At 46.9% G+C, this 17,273-nt stretch overlaps 1 pseudogene; it reads right to left on the bottom strand.

The window, feature by feature from the left end:
* Positions 1 to 12,001: 12,001 nt before the first annotated feature.
* LOC121457666 lies at positions 12,002 to 14,014 on the bottom strand (annotated as a pseudogene).
* Between the last annotated feature and the right edge of the window lie 3,259 nt (positions 14,015 to 17,273).

Raw genomic sequence — 17,273 nt, 5'->3', positions numbered from 1 at the left:
AATTTCCTCCCTACCCTTGGCTAGGGACCCCGATAACAATGCCCCAATGTCAGTTGAAGTAGTTGTGGAAAGGAACATCATCCCATGTTCCCTGTAAGGATTGTTCTGTCTCTTTAAGAGACAAGCCACACCTACTCCCTCCCCCATCCGCTGAGGCAGGCTGATCTTCAGCTCCTGGCCTGAGCTCGCTCTCTTTTTCTGTCTTCCTCTCGGAGAGGCAGCTTCTGCCTCTCTCCCCACTTCTCCCCTTCCCCCTCTTATGTCTCTCTCTCCTCCTCTCTTTCTCTCTCTCTCTCTCTCTCTCTCTCTCTCTGCTCTTCTTCCCTTCTCCCTTCCCACTCCATAACCCCTTGAATAAATATCCAACCTCACTCTGCATGGCGTGTCTATCCATGTCTCTGTCTCCTGCCCGTCCGCCATGTGTCTCCCTGCCTGGGACCAGCCACTGCTCGGGGAACTGCAGCTGTCTCTGCCTGGGATTGGCTGCTCTGGGGCCCCGCTGCCTGCTGCCACATGGCCACTACCACAGCTTGGGGACCTACAGCATTTCTGCCGCTGGGGATCCTGCAGCATTTTTAATTTTTCCATTACAGGATCACCTGCCAGGATACGCTCAACAGGGCACCCCTAGACAAATGTCAGCCAATCAGGGGCCCTGAACCTTAAGAAACCCCTCACCCCCACCTCTACTACTATAAAAACCCAACTCTAACTGAGCTCAGGGATCTCCGTTTATTCCAATATGTTGGACATGCAGAGAGACTGAGTTTGCAAACTTGCATAAAATAAAGGCTCTTTGCTTTTACATAAGGGATTCTGTCTCCTTGTTGATTCTGGGGGGACTTCGCAGATTTGGGCATAACGCTAACTCTGGCTCATATTTAGCTAGCTTCCTTTTGTGGGTATGGGTATTTGACCTGTGTGTGTGCTTGATACATGCAGAGGCCAGGAAAAGGAGTTGGATCTTCTGGAACGAGTTACAGATGGTTGTGAGCCACCACGTGGGTGCTGGGAATCAAACACAGCCTCTCTGGATTAGCAACCAGTAGAGTCAGGCAAGGGGATCATGCATTTAACACCAGCACTCAAGAAGAGGAGGTAGGTAGAATGACATAGTAAGTCTCTGAGACAAAGTCTCTGTAGCTCTGGAACTCACTATGTAGACAAGGCTGCCCCCAAACTCACAGAGATCTGCCTGCCTCCCAAGTGCTGGTATTAAAGTTGCGTGCCTGTCTGAGGCTGTCTTTAAATAAATAAATAAATTTGGTTTCTAAGAAACACCTCATTGGCAATGACACACAGACTGAACAGGAAGGGATGGAAGTCAAGAGGCCAGTATGTATTAATAAAGGAAACAGAACAGTTGTAAATATATATGCACCAAATGTTGGGTTTTCCGGTTTTATAAATAGTAGTGGGTATAAACGGACAGATGGGTCCAGATACAATAATAGTAGATGCTTTCGATACCCAGTCGTCCCAATAGGTATGGCATCCAGACTAAAAACAAGAAAATTCAGGGTTACGTTTAAATGACATCTATACAAAATTCCCACCCAAAGCTATAGAAGACATGTTCTCAGATACATGGGATCATCTCTAAAACTGGTCACATCTTAGTCCAAAAGCTAGCTTTCACAAATAACAAAATAATTAGAATAAATTTTTCTGTCTCTCAAAGTCAGTCTTACTACATTGCGTGAGTATGTGCACGCAGGCCAGCACGAGAGCACATGCCATCATGCAAGAGGTCAGGACGCCTTGCAGGACTTGGTTCTCTTCCACCATGTGGGTCATGGGGTTGAGGTCAGGTTGTTTGGCTTGAGACAAGTGCATTCACCCAATAAGCCATCTCAGTGACCTGTTTTTTTTATCTGGTTAATTGGAGTTTTTGGTTTTTTGTATCTTATAAGATCAGACTGGAATAAAGCAAGATAAATGACAAGAGCTTACAAAAACTGTACAGGCAGGTGAGGTGGTGTATGCCTTTTATTCTAGTTCTTGGGAGGCACTGTAGATAGATCTCTGAGTTCATGACCAGTCTGAGCTATGTATCAAGTTCCAATACTGCCTTAGAGAGACCCTGTCTCAAACAAAGGTACTACACAGATACATGGAGATTGAACAATAGATTTTAGAAAAACCAGTGTGCATTGAAGAAATCAGAGAGGGCTAATAGGTTTCTCTGCTGATGCATTGAATGGGATCAAGACTAATTGAAAAAGTATAACAACAGGTTTATTTGAGCAAAGCAACTCCCACGTGGGTTCTTCAGTCCCAGAGATCAAGGCTGGAGAAGCCACCCCCACAAAAGAAAGCAGGGAGACTTTATAGGTTGTAGGCGAGAGGTGATGACGTCCACCACAAGCGGGGGTTGTGGCCAAGTATGGTCAAGGGCTGAGCATTTTAGGCAGGCACTTGGGCAGCTGGAAACATCAGGGAGGAAGATGCAGTAGCTGGTAAAAATGGGGAACTGGACTTTTTGGCACCTTTCCTTCAGAGGCTGAATGGGTGAGGTTTAGAGGAAGAGACAGGAATGGGGCTTTCCTGATTCTGCAGGAGCAAGCTGGAGGTTCCAACAGAACAAGGCTATTTAAAAACTCCTAGGAATTGGGGCTGGGGGTATGGCTAACTGGTGGAGTTCTTGCCTAGCATTCATGAGGCTGTGCATCGCAGGGCTTAGAAGAAAGTCCACCCACAAACGAGTAGATGAGAAGAACAGGACAGGAATTAAATAGATAGAGCCTGGAAAAACACAGGGTCAATGAACCTGCCATGGGTTGGTTGTGGAAAGAGAAGACTGACATTGTTAGTCATACAAGTCAAGAGAAACAGAAGGGTCAAGTAAAATTGAAGATTTTTCGGTAGTGGTAGAGGATATCCCAACACAGCCACCAGCAGCCTACCGTGCTCCTATCGGCCTTGGGGACAGCCACTAGGTAAGGTCAGATCCATGCCTGCTCCAGGGAAGAATTGTAGGATGAGTTAGGGTGAGGCGGTTAGTGAGCTTATTATGGATTGAGGCAATCACATAGGAAAAGGACAATATACATCCCATGACCTGGGCGTGGTCTACTTAAAGAATAGTCATGTGTAGATTTCTTTACAGTGGCTATATGATCCTGTGGTTTTCCAAGTCACATTCCTGAAAGGATGCTGCCGCGTCCTGCACAGCTTCAGTCCCTGAACACCTTCGAGGAAATAAATGACACATGGAAACAAGTCCAGAAAAGCTGGGATTGGATCTCCCTGAAGCACTCCAGAAGTGCAGCCTGTTGATTCCAGTTGAACTAGGAGGTGGGGTAGTTACGTCAAATAAGGAGGCAGGTTTAGCTAATCATGGCTGGATTGGTCTGCAGGCAGTAAACAGGTGGGGGTGGACATTTTCTGCAAACATTCCCGCTGAACCTCACCCTGGGAAAGACTTTGCCTCTCCCATGAGTCTTTGATATGGCCACGCTCAGGCAAAGAGCAAACTCACTTTGTAGAGTACCACCTGCTTTGTAAAAACAGGATTCTCGGAAATTACAGCTGACCTTGCTCAACCTGCCTCAACCCAGAGGAATGCTTGCACAGAGAACCCAAGTCCCAAGATAATGTCTTGTTCAAAGCAAACAACTCCGAGAAAGAGAGATGTCAAGCCCCAACACAACCCCGCAGCTGCAGCGATGTCCTCATCTCCCTCGCAGACCCCTCCATGTCCCCGAGGGAGAGAGGCTGCCCCTCTCTGTGTGTGCTAATAAACAGTCTTGTCTGAGCCCAGACTCATTCTGTCTTCTGTTTCTTTATGCTGCCTGCCTCAGTTCGAGACCAGCCAGTTCTACAGAGTGAGTTCCAGAACAACCAGGGTTACACAGAGAAACCCTGTCTCAAAATAAAAAGGAGGAGAAGGAAGGAAGGAAGAAAGAAGAAGAAGAGGAGGAGGAGCAGGAGGTGGAGGAGGATCATGGTGCTAGAGAGACAGCTCAGCAATTCAGAGTGCTTAAGTTGAGTTCCCAGCAACCACATGGTGGCTCACAACCATCTGTAATGATCTGATGCCCTCTTCTGGTGTGCAGACATACATGCAGATAGAGTACTCCACATAAAATAAATCTTTTAAAAGTGGTTTTTTTTTTTTTTACTTTTATGAGACAGAGTTTCTTTGTGTAACAGTGCTGGCTGTTCTGGTACTTGCTTTGTAGACAAGGCTGGCCTCAATTTCACAGAGATCCACCAATCACCACTGCTTGACTATTTACCTTTCTTGAAGATTTCCCTTTGTTAAAAGTTGTAAGGTGGCAGGGGTGGTGGTGCACACCTTTGATCCCAGAACTCTGGAGGCAGAGGCAAGCAGACTACAGAGTGAGTTCCAAGATATTCAAGGCTACACAAAGAAAGCCTGTCTCGAAAAGTTGTCTGATGGTTACCTGAAGTAGTCGGGTTAGACTTGGGAATGAGGGGTGTTGATGCAGTAAGGGTCAGGGTTACAAAACATCCTAGTCCTAAGTAAGCATGGGCCATTTTGGTTTTCATATCCTTGTTTGGGATGTCTTTAGAAAAATACATTTTCAGCTGGGCAGTGGTGGCACACGCCTTTAATCCAGGCACTCGGGAGGCTGAGGCAGGCGGATCTCTGTGAGTTTGAGATCAGCCTGGCCTACAAGAGCAAGTTCCAGGACAGCTAGAACTATTACACAGAGAAACCCTGTCTTGAGAGAAAGAAAGAAAGAAAGAAAGAGGAAGGAAGGAAAGAAAGAAAAAGAAAAATACATTTTCTCTGTAGCCAATTTTCACTTTATCAATCTGTTGAAGTTTATTAATAAAATAAGGTTCCAGTGGGATGATTCAGTGGGTAAAGGCACCCACCTGCCATGCAATCTGATAACCTGAGTTAAGGTCAGCCTGGGCTACATAGTGAAACTGTGCTTTAAAAGGAGGGGCTATGTTTGAGGAAAAGGGGGCTTAAGGCTTGAGCAAGAGTAATTAAGAGCACTAGCACCCTCTTGGGAGCTCACAGCCATCTATAACTGTAGTTCCAGGGTTTTTTTGTTTTGTTTTGTTTTGTTTTTCACCCTCTTCTGGGTCCTCCAGACTGCAGCCCTGGTCTCTGGCCTCCCTAGTGGGGACTAACTCACCCCCAAGCCTCGCGATGTGGCCCATAACCCGAGGGTGCGCCTGCCTTTGTGGTTGGGCATCCGTCCTCTCCTCCAATCCCCACTTCCTGGAGACATCTCCAATCTCCCTGATCATGCTCGCCTCGGAGCCCACCACCCCAGCCGAGGGCGGACATTTCTCATTCCCATCTCTCGCCCAGGCTGGTGAATGAATGCCTAGCTGAAGAGCTCCCGCACATCCATGCCTTTGAGCAGAAAACTCTGACCCCAGAGCAGTGGACCCGAGAGCGGCTGAAATGAGGGACCCGGGCCTGAACAGCCATTAAACTGTAAATCAGGTCAGCTGTATAGCACCTTGTGTGTGGAGGGGCTCTGAGGTAACTAAGGGACTTGGCTTTTCCTACATCCCCTCCAACCATTGGGTTTAGTACACTTGGATGGATTCCTCTCCCTACCTAGGTCTTTTAGATCCCAACTAAGAGAGAGAGAGAGAGAGAGAGAGAAACGGCAAAGGAGGAAGGAAAGGAAGGAAGGGAGGGAGGGAGGAAGGAAGGAAGGAAGGAAGGAAAGTTCTGTCCTAAGTCCCGGCTAAGGTGGCTGGCAAGCCCTCTCTGTCTGCTCCTGGTCTGCGCTGCACCACCCCTGTAGCCCCCAGACCACAGGGTGTCCTGCTGCCAGCCCTCTAGGAGGGAGGGAGGGCTCAGACTTTCAGACCCCAAACACTAACTACACATGCCTCTCTCCTCAGCACCACAGTGAATCACAAGACACGGACTTCTGGCAGGTTCTACAGGTCTCACAGGAGGCAATGTTGAGTCTCACTCCTCACGTGGAGTGCGGTTTTCTGGCCCGTGGGAGGCAACCCCGTGGAGCTCAGATCTCCACACCCTTAGGTTTGACGTGGCCACAGTTGCCCCGGGGTAGAACCGTGGGCTGCTCAGTCACAGGGGATGTGAACATTTGGGTGCCTTCTCCGTGAGAGATATTGCCAAACAGTTGTTTGGCCCAGAAAGGGCGCCAAGGACAGAGTAAAGAAACAGTTCCACCAGGTTCCAGCTTAATGAGCTAGGGAGTCACCTGGGGTGAGTTACAGAAGCTTAGGTGACAAGGCAGCCAAATCCCTGGAGCTGCCAGCACCGCTTGCTGCTGCTGCTGTCCCAGCTGTCAGTCTCTGTCCCCAGGCAGTTGGTACTGTGTGTATAGTCTCATGGAAGCCTTGTGCCGTATAGGGTGTGGGTATCCTGCTCCTGTTAAGCTTCATGTACATTCTGAGTCTTATGAGCTTCAGTCTTCACTTCAGAAGGGAATTTTAAGACACAGTCTCCGGGCTAGAGAGATGGCTTGGTGGTTAAGAGCAGTGACTATTCTTCCAGAGGACCTGGGTTCAATTTCCAGTACCCACAATACTCACAACTGTCTGTAAATCCAGTCCCAGGGGATCTGACACCTTCACACCAATGCACATAAAATAAAGTTAAATAAATCATAAAAAATCCTTTTAAAAAAAAGGACACAGTCTCATTATCTGTAGTTGAGGATGGCTTTGAACTGTGGACCCTCCTGCCCTGCTATGACAAGTGCTGAGATTACAGATTAATTGGTTTTTTTCAGGCTGGTACACAAGTCATAGATTTTATCATATATTGTCATAATGATGCCATTATACTTTTTTTCCTCATGTGCTTCTCTCTCTCGTATTACCCCCTGTGGTTCTCCCACAACCAGTTCCCTTCCTTCACCCAGTTAATCCCAACTTTTGCTTTTCCTTATCTTTTGTTGTTTGTTTTTCGAGACAAGAGCTTCTCTGTGTAGCTGTGACTGTCCTGGAACTTGCTCTGTAGCCCAGGCTGGCCTCCTGCCTCTGCCTCCTGAGTGCTGGGGTTAAAGGTCTGTGTCACCACCATCCAGCTGCTTTTCCTTTTATTTAAATACTTATTTTATTATTTTTATTTATGTGTAGGTGTATATGTCTGCATATGGGCATTGCACACGAGTGAAGGTGTCTGTGGAGACCACTTGCATCTGACCCCTGAGGCTGCTCTCACAGACAGTGGTGACCCACCTGAGGTGGGTGCTGGGAACTGAACTGAAGTCCTCTAGAAAAGCAGCAAGTGCTCTCACCCTCTGAATCATCTTGCTAGTCCTTTCTTTTTCTTTTAAAGAACTGTATTTCTATTGTTATTTTACTACTTTTAAGAGTTTTATTTACTTATATATTTGAATGTTCTGCCTGCATGACAGAAGACATCAGATCTTTTTTTTTGTTTGTTTGTTTGTTTGTTTGTTTGTTTTTGAGATAGGGTTTCTCTGTAGCTTTGGAGCCTGTCCTGGAACTAGCTCTGTAGACCAGGCTGGCCTCGAACTCACAGAGATCCGCCTGCCTCTATGAGTGCTGGGATTAAAGGCGTGCGCCATCACCACCCGGCCGAGAATAACTTTCTTTCTTTCTTTCTTTCTTTCTTTCTTTCTTTCTTTATTATATATACAATATTCTGTCTGTGTGTATGCCTGAAGGCCAGAAGAGGGCACCAGACCTTATTACAGATGGTTGTGAGCCACCATGTGGTTGCTGGGAATTGAACTCAGGACCTTTGGAAGAGCAGGCAATGCTCTTAACCACTGAGCCATCTCTCCAGCCCCCAAGACATCAGATCTTATTACAGATGGTTGGGAGTCTCTATGTGGGTGCTGGGAATAGAACTCAGAACCTCTAGAAAGAGCAGCCAGTGCTCTTAACCCCACCAAGATTTTTGTTATTTTTAATTATGTATGTGTGTGTGGTTGTGCCTGTAAGTGCAGGCGACTGTGAAGGACAGAGGTGTCTGTTCCCTGAAGCTAGTGTTACACACTGTTGTGTAGTGCCCAACGTGTATACTGGACAGAAGTCAGGTGCTTTACTAGAGCAGCAAGTACTCTTAATTGCTAAGCTGTCTCTCCATGCCATGGGGCTTAGGCTTTATTTGGTTTTAGAGTTTACTGTCTGGTGATTCCTCTCGCTCCTCCTCCTCTTCCTCCTCCTCCTCCTGCTTCTTCTTCCTCTCCACCCCCCCAAGTCTTTTTTGAGACAGGTTTCTCTGTGTAACAGCCCCAGCTGTCCTAGAACTGACTCTGTAGACCAGGCTAGCTCAGAGATCCATCTGTCTCTGCCTCCCAAGGGCTGGGATTAAGAGTATATGCAACCACCACCCAGCTCTCCCTCCGCTTTTTATATTTGTCTAAAGCAGCAGTTGTCAAATTGTGGGTTGTGACTCCCTTGGGAGCCTCATCCCAGCCCCTGGCACCCATCTTTGGAATGTTGGGTGGAAAGTTCCATTTCAAGGCCCCTCCGCTGGAGTTGCCTTAGTCCAAATTCCACCTCTGAGAGGGTCCACCAAGCAGTGACCCAGGGAAGGTCAAGACCGCACCCACAGGCTATTTAAACTGCCTCCCAGAGAATGAACACATGGTCTCCAGGTTTCATGTGGTCTCCCCTTTCCTTTGTCCTTGGAGAACATCAGCCTAAAAGCAGTGTTTGCTGAGTACAAAAGGACCAGATATTTTCCTGTAGGGGGAAGATTTAGTCTACTGTCTTGGCAGGATGAGAAGATCAATTCCCCAGGTGGCATCCAGGAAGCTGAAGAGGTGGAAGGCCACTTTTTGCTGTGTGGGTGGCTTTGCCAAACCTAAAGGCAAGCCATGCGGTTTTAAAACGCAGCTTCCTGGGCTGTGCTGCCAGCGCAAACTCTGGTTATGGAGCATTTGATTTTTTTTTTCGAGACAGGTTTTCTCTGTGGCTTTGGAGCCTGTCCTGGAACTAGCTCTTGTAGACCAGGCTGGCCTCGAACTCCCAGAGATCCGCCTGCCTCTGCCTCCCGAGTGCTGGGATTAAAGGCATGCGCCACAATCACCCGGCGCTATGGAGCATTTGAATGGCATTTGTGGGCCCCGGGTGTTTGTGTGCCCACTCGGAGTCAGGAGGAAAGTAGCTGAGACCATGCCCATGGCTCAGCACTCCCCGCCTGGGCAGGTGGCGGAATCAGGTCTACCAGGCTTGCACAGGCAGGAGAGCATGGCAGATTCCTGCTGCCATACACAGAGATATTTCCAGGCTGCGCAGTGCTCCGCATGGCAGATTTAGCTATCACTCAGATGAAAAAGGTTTATGTGCTGCACACTCATTCTCAGAGTTAGAGTGCTGAGCGTGGCTCCTACCTAGCGGCCCCAGAGCTGGCAATAATGGTGCTTCCACCATTTTGAAAGTGGAGAGAGGTGGAGCCAGCACTCAGAGTTGCTGGAACCAAGCTGCTTACCATTTTAAAAGCTCTTCAAGACACAAAATAGTAACATATATGCAATAAAGACAAATCCAGGTATCAAAGACCTCTAAATGAGTGTTGGATAAAATGTACATAGGCTTTGGAGAGAGAAGAAAAAGAGTATAGAGAGTTGGGAAAGAAGTAAATCATTTTTAAATAAGTCTTTAAAGACAGGTAGTCACAGATTAAAAGGAGTAAAGAAAAATAAGCCACATAAAAATGGAAAATTCACAGAGAGTCTGGATTATGTATGTTATTGTGTTATCTTTGAATTTTTTGAATGTGAATGAGCTAAGTACAGAGAGACATTTCATTGTATGGTCTGCTGAGCTAAACCAGTGTGTATATTATAAAGGTATCATGACTTCCAAATTTGGGTCTAAGGATATGTTGCTTTGAAAAAGAGGTTCTTCTTTTGTTTCCACAGAGGATGAGAACCTGTGGATTGTTTCCAGACTAATGTGGTATGATAGAACAAGAGCCCCCAAAAGTTCGCTGTGAACAGTCCCCCAAAGAAAATACTTTGCCCAATAAACATCAGGAATCAATTTGGAGAAACTATGCCCATTTTTTCAAATATTATTTATAAATGTTTCTTTACATTTAAAGGGGGATATGCTATAGAGATGGATACTTTGCATTGGTATGGATCTTGGTTTATTGATACAAGTTTTAGGTCAATTTTGTTATATGTATATTTTTGCTCTTGATTAACTTATTGTGTTTGTGCAGTTCATTTAAAAATGTAATGTATAGCCAGGCAGTGGTGGCTCATGCCTTTAATCCCAGCACTCAGGAGGCAGAGGCAGGTGGATCTCTGTGAGTTTGAGGCCAGCCTGGTCTACAAAGCTAGTTCCAGGACAGGCTCCAAAGCTACAGAGAAACTCTGTCTCAAAAAACCAAAAAAAGGGCTGGAGAGATGGCTCAGTGGTTAAGAGCATTGCCTGCTCTTCCAAAGGTCCTGAGTTCAATTCCCAGCAACCACATGGTGGCTCACAACCAACTGTAATGAGGTCTGGCGCCCTCTTCTGGCCTGCAGACATACACACAGACAGAATATTGTATACATAATAAATAAATAAATATTTAAAAAAAAAAAAAAAAAAACCAAAAAAAAGTAATTTATAATTAAGAAATATACATTAATAGATAATCATCTATAATAGTCAAGATTGTAGTCATGTTAGTTAGGTTTTCTAGATAGATAGAGATATATTTCAGTTAGTTAGGTATTCTTCAAATCTTTCAGAGACCTTCAGAATATGGCATTTAAGTGTTTTATGAACTTAGGACTTTTCATGACAGTGAGACACATCTGCTCCTGGCAGCATCAATCTACTTCAAGAGGAAGATGGGCATCAAAGAGGCTCCTCGTGGAGTTTGTTAGCCATTTGGGCAAGAAACTGCTCTTGCCTGACTGTTTGAACTGAACATGCAGAATCCACAGAGATTGCTAAAGTTGCCTAAAGGTGAGACGATCTTTGGGTTTCCTGCTAGAAATTCTGCAGGACACAGAAAAATGTGACGGACAAACTGCTAACATAGGTGGAACTGTCTTTGAAATTTCCTGCTTCATGGAAAAGTCTGCTGGATACTATGGGCCTGTGGGCTGAAAATGGATGCCCCAATGGTACAGAAGAACTTTGGGTGACTGTCCAGGCAGTGAGATGTCTCTGTCAATTCTAGAGGTTTGAAAGTTGCTTACAATGTACTTCCTGCTTACTTAGTTAATATATATCCTTCTGGAGTCTTTGATGGAGTTGAAGAATTTATAGTTATAGTTTTCCTTAGTTATGATAAAAGATAAAGTATGTATAAATATTGTAACTGTAATTCTTGCTTGATATATGTTTTGTTATATGTGATTTTACTGTTAAAGTTAAAGCCTTCCTTTTTGTTTAAACAGAAAAAGGGAAATGGTATGGGAGGTCATTCTGTTTATGTGTTGCTTTTATTGGTTAATGAATAAAGAAACTGCCTTGGCCTGTTGATAGGGCAGAACTTAGGTAAGTGGGGAAAAACTGGACTGAATGCTGGGAGAAGGAAGGCGGAGAGAGAAAGACGCCATGAAGCCCTGCCAGAGACAGACACCAGAACTTTACCTGGTAAACCAAAGCCATGTGGTGAAGCACAGATTAATTGAGATGGGCTAAATCAATATGTAAGAGTTAGCCAATAAGAAGTTAGAGCTAATGGGTAAAGCAGTGATTTAATTAATATAGTTTCTGTGTGATTATTTCAGGTCTAAGCTAGCTGGGCGGCCTGGAACCAACAAGCAGCCTCCCACTACGGTGGAGTTTAGACTAAGGCAACTCCCAGGGGAGGGGGCTTGAAATGGAACCTCCTGCCCAGCATTCCAAAGATGGATGCCAGGGGCTGGGATGAGGCCCCTGACTATAATAAGGACAGGGACAGACTTTGATCTCTGGTGTCCAGACTTGGAGCAGGGAGAAGCAAGAGCAGCAAACCACCAGATCAACAGTGGCGCATGAGTGACACCTGCTCCAAGATAAAGGCTGTGCAGCGCCCTCTGATGAGCTGCACTGAGGGTCTAGCCAGGAGGTAGGATGGGAGGGGCTGGTCTGGGGTGGGGCTGGGATAGGGCTGGGATCAGGACAGGACCAGGTGAGTGATGCTCCTGCCTGTGACACAGAAAGAAGTGGCAGCAGGCAGTCTCACCTCCTTCATGTCTTCATAGAAGAGATAGAGAACAGGGTGAGAGCGTGTCAGCTCCCACCACTCCTTCACGTGCTGGTACCACGACCCATAGGACACTGGGGAAGGGAATGGGGCACAGACACGCCTGTCAGCTCCAGCTGTGCCCTCAGCTCCAGCCCGCTCCGTGCTACAGACTCAGGTTCACCTTTCCCCTCCATGAAGTTCTCCAGGAAGCTGTTCCAGGTGCCTGGATCAGGGTGCACCTTGGCCATGTTGTAGAAGTTATAATAGGAGACGGCCACATCCTTTGCATTTCTGGCAATGTAGATCACCTGCAGAGGCAGACAGTCCCACACCCTAAGTACCAATCCTCACACACCAAACCCTACCCTAATCCTGGTGCCACCATGTGGTGTGTGTGTATGTGTGTGTTTTACTAGAAAGGGATTGGTATATTTCTTTTGCTTCGTTTTATTGTTTTATTCAGGGAGGGACAGAATCTCCCTATGTAGTCCTGGCTGTCCTGGAATTCACTCTGTAGATCAAGCTGGGCTTAACCTTACAGAGATCTGCCTGTCTCTGATTTCTTAATGCTGGGATTAAATGCATGTATCACCATGTCTGGCTGTCGTTTTGTTTTGGGAAAAGGCGGGTAAACAGTGTCTTTCTATGTAACCATGGCTGACCTGGAACTCACTATGTAGACCAGGTTGACCTTGAACTCATGAAGACCTATTTGCTTCCACAGTGCTGAGATTAAAGGCATGTGACACCATGCCTGGCCCATCCTGTGTTCCTGTCACCCTTCACAGCACCCAATGGGGGAATCGTCTCCCGAGGTGGCAAAGGAGAAACAGGCTGGACTGTTGCTATCTTGTAGCATGGGTACCACTGCCCCGGGATTTATCCAGTGCTTGTTCCTGGCATGGGTTGGTTATGAGGGCGCATTCCCCCAAAGCTCTCTTGTGGAAGGCTTGGTTGTAGCTGCGCAGCAGCACTGGGAAGTGACTAGCTGGTGAAGGCTGACCTAATGCAGGGATTGGTCCTACATGTTTTGTGGCATTCCTGGGAGGTGCTGTGTGCCAGGAGGTTGGCTTGGCAGGAAAGATGTGCAGCATCAATGCTGTTGTGGAACCTTACTGATTCCCCATGCACTTCCATCATGGCATCCTGCCCCCCCACAACCCAGAAAAAAGATTCACTGTGTCCTGAAACCATGAGTCAGACAGACCCAGAGTTCTCTTTTATTCACATTGAGGATAAACAAGCTAACACAAAGGTCTAAAGCCAGGTTAGTCCCCAGGCGTCGGTCTTGCCAGCTCTCTCCCATGCTCTGGGAGAACCTTGTTCTGTGGCCCCCTTCTCTTAGATCTGCACTCTGAACCCACAACACTGAAAGATGGTCTCTCCCTTAATGAACCAGCTGAGACCTCGGCAACACAGGACCAAGGTCTATCCAGGACTAACACTGCCCTGGCTTCTCACCTTGACCTCATTCAGCAAGCTATGGGGGATCAGAGACATGGGCAAGTTTGTCTTGAGGCTGTTGTGGGGCTGGCATGTTTCCCAGAGCTTCAAGACCTAAGTGTGCATAGGAGAGGGCTGGTGATCAGGACCCTCGGGGCTTCATTTCCCCAGGGTTCCCTCACATACCTGAGGGGACACTGGGGCTTTTGAACTCTAGGAAGGGCACCCAGATATAGATGAGGTCCACTGACATTTCTCTGGGTTAACATCCTGATAGATCATGTCAAGTATCACACTGACCCAGGCGGTACCTGGAGAGGAGAAAGTGGAAGGTGAACAGGGCTGAGGGCTCAGCTCTGCCTGCTCCAGGTGGAAGCTGCAGGCCTGGTGAAGAGACTCTTCTGGCTTCCCAGACTTTGGGTGTGGGCTGATGAGCTCATCAGGAAGGGCTTGCAAGTTTTGCTGTTCAGCCATCCCCTTGGCAAATTATTTGACCATCAGGATGGTCCAAAACAGTCAGCCCACTTCTGTTAGCAACACATCCCTACCGCCACCTAAGGCACTCCTACCTGAACATAAGGAGCAGGAGGCATTGGGGTGCCGAACACTCAGCTGGAGATCATGGAGCCAGCAAGTGCTAGGGCCGTGTGACTGGAAGGCTGATCTAACTCGAGGGCAGTGGGTACCATCTGGCTGTACAGCAGTTCACTTTTGTTCATATTATCACTCCTCCCTCTCTTCAATTGCATTCCACGCACTCGGCCCAGAGGTTAGTTGTGGATCTCTGCATCTGCTTCCATCTGTTTCTGAATGAGGGTTCTGGCTTCCCTGGGACTGTGGACTGTAGACTGTTATCCTTTGCTTTATGTCTAATAAGCACTTATGAGTAAGTACATACTACATTTGTCTGGGTCTGGGTTACTGCATTCAGAATTTTTTTTTCCTAGTTCCATCCATTTGCCTGCAAATTTCAAGATGTCATTGTTTTACTGCTGAGTTGTACTCCATTGTATAAATGTACCACATTTTCTTTATCCATTCTTCAGTTGAGGGGCATCTAGGTTGTTTCTAGGTTCTGACTATTATGAATAATGCTGCTTTGAATATAGTTGAGCAAGTATCCTTATGGTATGATTGAACATCCTTTGGGTATATGCCCAAGAGTGATATTGCTGGGTCTTGAGGTAGACTGATTGCTAATTTTCTGAGAAATGGCCATACTGATTTCCACAGCTGCTGTGCAAGTTTGCACTCCCACCAGCAATGGAGCAGTGTTCCCCTTACTCCACATCCTCTCCAGCAGAAGTTGTCATCACTGTTTTTTACCTTAGCCATTATGAATGGTGTAATATGGAATCTAAGTGTTGACAGAGGTTTCTGCCTCACCAGGTCCCACAGTCTTTCAGTCCCAAAGAAATACACAGAGGTCTACATTAATCATAAACTGGTTGGCCTAGTAAGCTCAGGCTTCTTTTAATTAATTCCTACAAATTATTACTTAATTCTTACATCTTAACCCATAATTCTTGTCTGTGTTAGCCACGTGGCATTCTCATCTGTGTCCTCTGTGTCTGGGTGACAACCGCAGACTGAGCTTTCCTCTTCCCAGAATTCTCCTGTTCTTGTTGCCCCGCCTTTACTTCCTGTCTGGCTACTGGCCAGTCAGCATTTTATTAAAAATAATACAAGTGACAGGATAAAAGACCATTGTCCCACAGCATCTAAGAATTGTTTTGATTCGCATTTCTCTGAGGGCTAAGGATGTTGAGAATTTCTTTAAGTGTCTTTTGGCCATTTGAGATTCTTCTATTGAGAATTTTGTTTAGAAATGTACCCCATTTTTTTAATTGGGTTATTTGGTAGTTTGATGTCTAATTTCTTTGAGTTGTCTAGTTTCTTGAGTTCTTTGTATATTTTGGAGATCTGATGTTGGGTTGGTAAAGATCTTTTCTGATTGTGTAGGTTGCCATTTTTTCTTGTTGATAATGTCCTCTGCTTTACAGAAGTTTCTCAGTTTCAGGAGGCCCCATTTATTGTTTCCCTCAATGTCTGTGCTACTGAGGTTATACTTAGGAAGTGGTCTCCTGTGCCAATGTGTTCAAGTGTACTTCCTACTTTCTCTTCTAGAGGTTCAGTGTGGTTGGATTTTTGTTGAGGTCTTTGATCCATTTGGACTTGAGTTTTGTGCGTGGCGACAGATATGGATCTATTTGCATTCTTCTACATGTTGACATCCAGTTTAGGATGCACTTCTTAGATCCCACCTGCCCAGCCCGTTTTCAACTTGGCATTAGGACAGATATAATTAGTTGGGGCACTGAGCTTGTTTGGAGGTCAGAGGCTTCTGTGTGCATAAGCAAAATTGATGGTTCACTGGGGTTGCCCCGCTGAGCTGGGATAAGCATGAAGAAAGAGCATAGACGGGAAAAGTCCTGGTGGAGGTCAGATAGGAGCTGCCCATATAACCAGAGAGCCAGCCTGAGGAACATGATGGAGCAAGGTGTTAGGCAGGGCAAAGGCCGTCTGTCTTGTCCACCCACCTCATGCAGGCACTCACCTGACTTAAAGAGGATCTGGCTTGTGGCCTCCTGGGCACACAGCTTATTGGGTACACAGCCTGGGGAGTGCAGGCTCTTTCACCTGTTTGTTTTGTGGAATGTACCCACGGGTGGGTTGTTTTGTAGAGTGCACCCACGGGTGGGCTGTTTTGTAGGATGCACCCACGGGTGGGCTGTTTTGTAGGATGCACCCACGGGTGAGCTATTTTGTAGGATGCACCCACGGGTGGGCTGTTTTGTAGAGTGCACCCACGGGTGGGCTGTTTTGTAGGATGCACCCACGGGTGAGCTATTTTGTAGGATGCACCCACGGGTGGGCTGTTTTGTAGAGTGCACCCACGGGTGGGCTGTTTTGTAGGATGCACCCACGGGTGGGCTGTTTTGTAGAGTGCAGCCACGGATGGGCTGTTTCATAGAGTGCACCCACGGGTGAGCTGTTTTGTAGGATGCACCCACGGGTGAGCTGTTTTGTAGGATGCACCCACGGATGGGCTGTTTTGTAGAGTGCACCCATGGGTGAGCTGTTTTGTAGGATGCACCCACGGGTGAGCTGTTTTGTAGGATGCACCCACGGGTGGGCTGTTTTGTAGGATGCACCCACGAGTAGGCTGTTTTGTAGAGTGCACCCACGGGTGGGCTGTTTTGTAGGATGCACCCATGGTGGGCTGTTTTGTAGAGTGCACCCACGGGTGGGCTGTTTATTGTAGAGTGCACCCACGGGTGGGCTGTTTTGTAGAATGCACCCACGGGTGGGCTGTTTTGTAGAGTGCACCCACGGGTGGACTGTTTTGTTGAGTGCACCCACGGGTGGGCTGTTTCGCTTCACCAACAGTGCTCTACACCTGGGTTGGCTCTGGAAACTCCACTGCTGCAGGACAGGTCCTTTTCTAACACACCAGGTCAAGGGAGAGAATGAAAGGGCAAGATGGGTGGGGCTAGTTTCCTTTCAGTTGGCTGCAGACCAGCAGTGAGGAAAACAAGAGCTGAGGGTAGGGTTTCCTCAGGTTTTTCTAAGGACTTCCTGGTTTGTGAGAATTTGAAACCAGAGTGATAGGTGTGTAAACATCTGTCACAATCATTCTGCTGCTGTCTAAAACTTCTGTTTTCACAAACCCAAAGAATTCTTGTGAGTTCCAGGGAGTCGAATAGAAGGATCCACCTCAAACAGGTCAGATATACCCTTATCGATTCCCTAGTCC

This window comes from Microtus oregoni, unplaced genomic scaffold, assembly GCF_018167655.1.
Source record: "Microtus oregoni isolate MIOR12 unplaced genomic scaffold, Mior012 000016F_ref0000370, whole genome shotgun sequence".
NCBI lineage: Eukaryota > Metazoa > Chordata > Mammalia > Rodentia > Cricetidae > Microtus > Microtus oregoni.
The sequence above is the reverse complement of the archived record's forward strand: the minus strand, read 5'-3'. Positions and strand labels throughout refer to the sequence as shown.